The following is a 7,739-nucleotide window of genomic DNA, read 5'->3' as shown; positions in this document are numbered from 1 at the left end:
TAACCTATATGAGACTAGCAAATCCAACCACATCGTGCACATACTCGACCATGGCCTTAAGGATATCATATGCTTCTACGAACTTTCTCGCTAGTAGTCCAACCTCTACGAACCTGCCCGATCGTAGTCCAACATATACGAATCTCCTCGCTCGTAGTCGAACATGCGTGAACACATTCAATTACGAACCTCCCCATTCGTAAAACCCTCAAGTGTGAGCACGAAACATACGAACCTCTCCGCTCATATCCCCATACAAGATTATCACCAATAGGAACCTCCCCGCTCGTAATACTTTCAAGCATATCCTAGACCCAAGGTCATCACATCTACACGTGCAAAACATACAAAACGCACAAACTGCCACTAAACCATCGTCTGATGTAGCTTAAGTTTTTTCGGACGATGTCGTGCTACAGATCGCTTGGCAAGTTAGGAGCACCGTCGGGTGCCACACCTTCTAGGCCTTTTCCTAGTTCACCTATCGCCTGTTGGTCCAACAATACCGCTAGGCACTACACCAGTAGTGTAAATTGTTGGTTTTTTGCACCACAAAATAAGTTCTAATACACCAACATCCAAAGCACACATCTAGAATCCAGAATACAACAACATATATCCACTTATTTTCATGCCTCAATTACACATTCATATATCACATGCATTCATCATTTTGACTCATCTCAATACATGCAAATACCAAGGAATCCTTCATGCTCATAGTACAATTCACAATAGCAACATTCAGATTGCATCAACATTTTATATCAAAACTCACTCAACGAGAACGAAAAAAATTTATCTATGAGATCAACATTGCCACAGAATCCAACAAAAACATAGAAAACGATATGAGTCACTTGGCGGGCCATGATTGCCTGTTTTTGGGCAGAACCTAGAAAATGGCTCACTCCGCATGCGTCGCCTAGCGGGCCAAGAACACCGCCAGATGGTTTCTGGGAAGAAACCTAAAAACGCGAATTTAGAAAAACGAAAGTGGAAAAATTGTAAAAATACACTATTTAGCACTAGCCAGGGTTTGAATTGTCATCCACCCAATAACCAAACATATGCATAACAAACAAGCCCTTACATGTTTCATGACATTTCATGCCCACATACAATTATAATTACCTGATAAGTGTCAAGAATAAGTAAATTTTCCATTTGAAATTGACACTTATCATGTATCAAATGATGCTATTTATGTATAAAACCAACCTCCTTAGCTTAAGATACAAAATGAGATATTTAGAAATAAAGTTTCATAAATTATAATGATATTTTGCTGTTTTGTAGTAAAAATAAAAGAAAATATCAAGTATGTTGCCGAGCCACAATACTGGAGTTGAGTCATGGAAGTAGAAAAGACAGGACATCATATTTGGACTTTCTGGCTGAGCACAAGAAATGCAGCTGAGCCTCGTGAGAAAACCCTTCCAAGAAGGAAAGGTCACGTGCTAAGCACTAGGACAAGGGGTTGTTGAGATGAGAAGGAAACCCACTTGTGAAGTAACCCCTTTGGCTGAGCACCAAAAGTTAGGCTGAGCACCGCCCAAAAATTCTTATAAATAAAGAGCCTGGGTCTTCATTTATGGCATTGAGTGAAGACTCCACAATGTAGTCTTAGGACAGAATATGGTCTTAGTGTAAATCTTATGTGTACATGCTGTTGGAATTGCATTGTAATATTCTATGAGTAGCTGAACTCCCTTGTGTCCTGGTTTGATGTAATCAATTCTGATTTTATTCACTTCTACTTCTTGGGTATTTATCTTTGCTTTCATTCAGTTGTTTGTGGTTTGATTTATGCTTAATGATTACTTAATCACTCATCTACTTAACTGGTTTGGATTTTGAGTTGAGAAATCGATCTCAAATTGTGGTCCAATCAAATCATCATACATGTACTGGATGCTTCATGGCATACTAGAGTGGATGCTAGAGGAGAGAGTTTTGCACTTTAAAGCAAGGACTCATTCTACCAGGAGTTGAGAGATCATACTGAGGTTTGGAGTCCTTAGGTTCTAGCGTATCAAAGATGATCCTATATCTACATAGAAAGAGTACTGCTAGGAGATTGAATGACTTGCAAAGTAAGTAAACAAGATGGTAGTGGTGTAGTAGAAGAAGATGAGATGAAATCAATTCATAGCCCCTACTCCACTCAATCTATCTAATAACTACTATTTTTATTTACTTGCACTCTATCAACCAAAAATCCAAAAATCAAACTACCAATATACTTGTTAAATCCATGTGGATACGACACTTGTTGATACTACTACGTACCAGTACACTTGCTGGGAAATGGTTATTGTAAAACAGTCATCATTACCATACCACCGATCATGCATACATGCAAAATAATGGCATACACAAGATTCTAACCCAAGACTTGTCAAGAACACCTAACACGCTCAACCACTTGAGCTACCATTACTCCTTGCTATGGCTAAACAAATCAATTTATTTAGGTGCACCTCCAATCCACAATTATTGTAAATGAAATATTTATTCTTTTATTTAATTTTTCCGGGTCTTACAAAGATTCTTTGCTAATGAGTTTCCTTGACTATAATGAGTATCACCATCTTCAGGTTACAATGAGTATCAAGCTCTCCAGGTTATAAGATCTCCAAGTTACAATGAGTATCATCCTTTCCAGGTGATAAACTTCTTGTCACCTAGAGATTCAATGAAACTCGATTTCCTCACTAATATTACTTAATATAGCATAGTGATCAACTAAGGATCAATCCGACGGATAGGCAAAGGCTAATGATTGATTTAGTGAACTCATCATGTGGAAAAGAGGAAATCTATCAAAATATACTTGAATTAAAACTGAAACAAACTTAAAAGACTATGCAAATGCAGAATTGAAAACTATTTAATGAAATGCCTAAATGAAATCTAATGCACCTAAGGTGTTTGACAAAATTCTAGGACTAATTAAGGCTATGAATTTCTGAATATGCAATGCCATGATCCTAAAATCGACTTGAGCTTACAGAACACTTATTCTACCTAAATGGAACATAATTGAATCAACAAAACCAGTTGAAAGTGCAATTATGCAGAAAACGAACTTCTGGAAAAATCCCGAGAGAAGTTGATGTACATAGACATAGGGTAACCCTCAAAATCATTGCTCAATGCATGGAATGCAAATGTAATAATGCGAATCACCTAGAAATGGTCTTTATTGATGATAGGAGCAAGAATCACTAAAAAATGTTTGGTAAAACTCGAGATCCTAAAAGATGAAGCATAATTAACGATTTTAACGAACTTATGAACAATCCTAAAATTGAACGCAATGAATGATGAATTGGATGTGGAAATGATGCAGAATAAATGTGTGTGAGCTCATGATGCAAATTCAACTGAGAATCGAACTTAAGAACCGCGAAGTAATCGAAAACGAAAATCAAAAGTGACTGGAATAATGATTGAATGCAGTAAAACTAAGAATCATGATTCAATTTGGTGATTTATGTATGGTTGATCATAATCAAACGAACTTTGATATCTAAGTAGGATTATTATGCATCCTCTTCAAATTCAACTTGTTTCCAAGTTGATTCCAGTATTGTTATAGATAAACATCACTCAATCACTCCAAATTGAATCATGATTTCACTTCAACCATGAATGATGGAAATCACAATGTTTAATCGGACAAAACAGAAAGAAAACAACAAATTCATAGCACATAATATGTTTACAACAATTCAAATAAATAGGATGAAAGTATGGCTTACAAAAAAATCCAAATCAACAAGTATTAGTGGCAGAAAAATGCAGAATTATGCAGAGTTATGGTCCAGAACAACAATGTGTGATGTGGAGGAGAAGAGAGAATGGAATCACGATGGAGGAAAAGAATGGTGATGAATGGTGTGTTCTATGTGTGGAGTGGAATTGGTTCGAATTGAGTGTGTGGTGCCAAGATAACAAAACAAAACTTGCTACTAGTTCTAAAGGTCACTTGAAAATGCCAACTACTTTGAAACTCCACTTGAAAATCCACTACCACATTTTTGCCTAACTACTTTGAAAATCCACTTGAAACCTAGGTGGCAGGTTTCCCAAGAATTGTGATAGCCTACTCCAAGTCATTTGCTCTTGTTTAGTGATTCTTCCACATCCATGACCTGCTGCAGTAAGTGAGTGAGTCCAGCTGGCTCATAGCAACTCTAAACTCCTCATTCAAAAGGCTTTTCTTCAACTTAGTCTTGCATGGCTTTAGCTCCATATCACCTTTCATCATAGCAGCATATTCTCACGTTTAATTCGAATCCAAAAACTCCAATCTAACCCTCTGGCTATACTTACACTAAAAGAACATGTTAGCATTCACAAAACCAAATTAGATTATGCCTACAATGCACCTAAAAGATATAAACATGCACAAACGAGATTTAAAAGTGCTATGCATAATTGGACATATTTCAGCCATCTCAAAGTCAGAAAAAGTGTATTTCAATGTCTTAAAGCTTTCCCAAAGGTTGCCATCTCTCATTTGGAATTGAAAAGCAAAAAGTTCACTATGGGTCAAACTTTAGTCAACATTTGCACCAAAAAGTCAACTATGCTACCTTTAACCAAAATGGATGGATCAACTTTCTCCTCGTGGCTTCTTTGAACTCTGAGATACGATTTTAGGTCTTTCTTATGCATTTCACTCAAAAATATAAGAAGGCAATGTTAATCAAACCAAACTACTTCTAGAGACTCCTAAAACTAGATCAAATTCTACTTCTAAACCTATCTATCAAACTAGGACATAACTAACAAGCCACTATGGATTTATGAACCTAAAATGCATGCTAAAACTGGACCAAACTAATAAAACTTCTAATGATTACACTAAAAATGCATTAAAAGCACCTAATTAAGCTACTTTTGCAAAACTAGACTAAAAACCTAACAAAACTAATTCTAATCTAATTACTCCTAATTAACCACTTAAACCTACCCAAAACATTGCAATTGACAAAGAAAAACTCTAGAGATTAGGGATTTATCACCAGGTTACACCAAGTATACACCTTTCTAGGTGTGACCTTCTCAAACTCCCCCTAAGACTAATAACTCACAACTGAAAATAAAAAAAAGCACTATCGAAGTAAGAGAGTACAATTTATCTCACACAGGTTACAACTTCACTTTATGAAGCATATTAAAAAAGTTATGCTCTCAACCCAATTCTTAGAATTCAATATAGATATAATTTTCACAATTTCAACACTTTTGTATCATGTATATGTTCTCTTATTCTTTCACATTCCGCTTTGCATCCTTTATATAAATACTGAATTGCTAGCTGCTGAGGATTTGAATTGCATAGTTTCATCATAATCTTCTTGATTTCTCTATATAAGAAATGACTTGATAATTTCTTCAATTTGATTTTTGAAATATCATTTTCCTTTCTTGAATGAGCACGAGCTTTATTTGAATTCTTTTTCTTTCTTCAATGTTCAAAATTTATTTTATTAAGGAAACTTTGTGCAACATAATTATGCAATTTTATTGTTAAAGTAATGATATTTTCTAATTGCAATCAATCAACAATTCGATCTTTAGTCAAATAGATTGTTTCCATATATTCATATCAACATTCTTTTTTCATAGTATATTTATCAAAAGATACATCTTAACATTGAAACTCATTTAAATAAATTTTGATTTCAAATAATCATATAGAAATATTAATTCAAATAATCACTCAATGATGTGAGAATATAAATGATAGAAAAATGACATAGCTCTTTTAGACTCATCTAACGTGTGAAGTCGTCTAGTGCATTTTTGTGTTGTGTTGAATCCATTGGCCAACGCACTCCTCAACTGAGTTCATTTGATTCATCATTATTTGATTCTTCTGGTGGCTTGGCCATCATCTAGTGCCTTAGTCTTCTAGTGGCCTTCTTGATGAGACTCATCTAGTCAACCATGACCATGGGTTTTGACTTGTCTAATGTGTAGAATCGTCTAATGCCAAGACTCATCTAATGTGTGTGTTAAACTTCCAACTTATATAAAAACTTATAAAACTTAAATCACAATGATTGAACATTAATAAACACTTGTCGATAATACATATTTTGATCTGCAAAACATATTTGTTAGACACTTCAAGTATATTTCCACCATACAATGATAATCAATAATGTTGAATATTCAATATCAACTATCAGAACAAATGTTTAATCAATTTATTTGAATTAATAGCACAATATCATATTATAGTATCAGAGTAAAAATGGTAATGTAAAATCATGATTATTGAATAAGAGTAGTAATAAGACAATTCTTTTGAATTCATAATTATAATAAAATTATAATTATGGTATCAAAGAATAATAGAATCATAATCATGATATCAGAGTATAAATATTAGATTAATCCACAGCGAAATTTTAATTACAAATCATTGAAAATAACCATTTTTTAGAAAGCAAATAACAATAAAATAAAAGTACTAAAAAAGTATTGTTCCATAAAATTATAAATGAAAAACAAAGAACCCAAAAATCCAAATTCTTGAAATCCATCATGATCTACTTAATTTTTTTTATTCTCTATTTAACTCTTTACAAAAATAAGTTTCATAATATGGTAAAATATGCTTTGTAGAAATGTATTCAAAATCAGAAACATATATATTATGTCGATTTTATATTCACTCAAGAGGATAATGTAAATCAAAATCATTCAGAATCCATAATATATATGTCTATATGCATTGTGTGAATTTGTTGAAATTCCAATTAAATATGCATGTGGTAAACAAAATGCACGTGAGCGTCTAATGTATGAGTAATGCATCTTATGTGTCTAATGCTTAGATGTGTCAAATGTTTAACACATTGTATTATAGTCATTCATTTATAAGAGTCATGCCTAGTAGGGTTATCAAATGATTAAATCTTTCCTCAATAAGAGGTTTTGTAATTATATATGTAATATATTAACATAAATTTTAAATAAATTACACTCTTCTAAACATAATGATGTTTAATTTCAACGTGTTTTTCCTTAGAGTGCATTGTAATGCAGCACTATTATGCCATGATTTTTATTATGCCATGAGACTAAATTCCATGTGATGAAATGTCATCTTTTGCTAGTGCTCTTGCTTTCAATTTTATCATATGCATAGTCTGTATCACAATATCCTTGCAACAATTAACTTTCTCGCTTCTTATAGCAAAGACCAAGATTAGTAGTGCCTTTTAGAAATCTAAAAATTCTCTTAGCACTTAAATGCACTTCTCTTGGATCATATTGAAATCGTGCACACATGCAAATATTTTTTTGCCTTGATGATATAATTAGATCTTGATGCAATGAAATGTAATAATGATCCAATCATCTGTCCATATATAGTGTGATCTACGATTTAGACTCATTTTCCAATCTTAGGACGTGTATGAATGTAAGTGTTTGAATGTATTTGACTCTTCATTTCTTTAGCATCTTCTAATGTAAGAATAATATAAGATAATAACAACATAACAAAAAGATAATGCCAACTGAATATATTCATAAACTTGAGTTAGGCTGGTATAATCCAGACTTCATGTTTAGAAGTTAGGTCTTCTTTTTTAAGATGGTTGTAGGTCTCCAAAAGCCTAACTAGTAAAAATTATATCCAAATAATTTAGTTCCTTTTTTAATTATGGTTTTTGTAACATCTCATTTAATAACTGTTATACTACTAAACA

Source organism: Vigna unguiculata, chromosome 3, assembly GCF_004118075.2.
Source record: "Vigna unguiculata cultivar IT97K-499-35 chromosome 3, ASM411807v1, whole genome shotgun sequence".
NCBI lineage: Eukaryota > Viridiplantae > Streptophyta > Magnoliopsida > Fabales > Fabaceae > Vigna > Vigna unguiculata.
Note: the sequence above shows the minus strand (reverse complement) of the source record.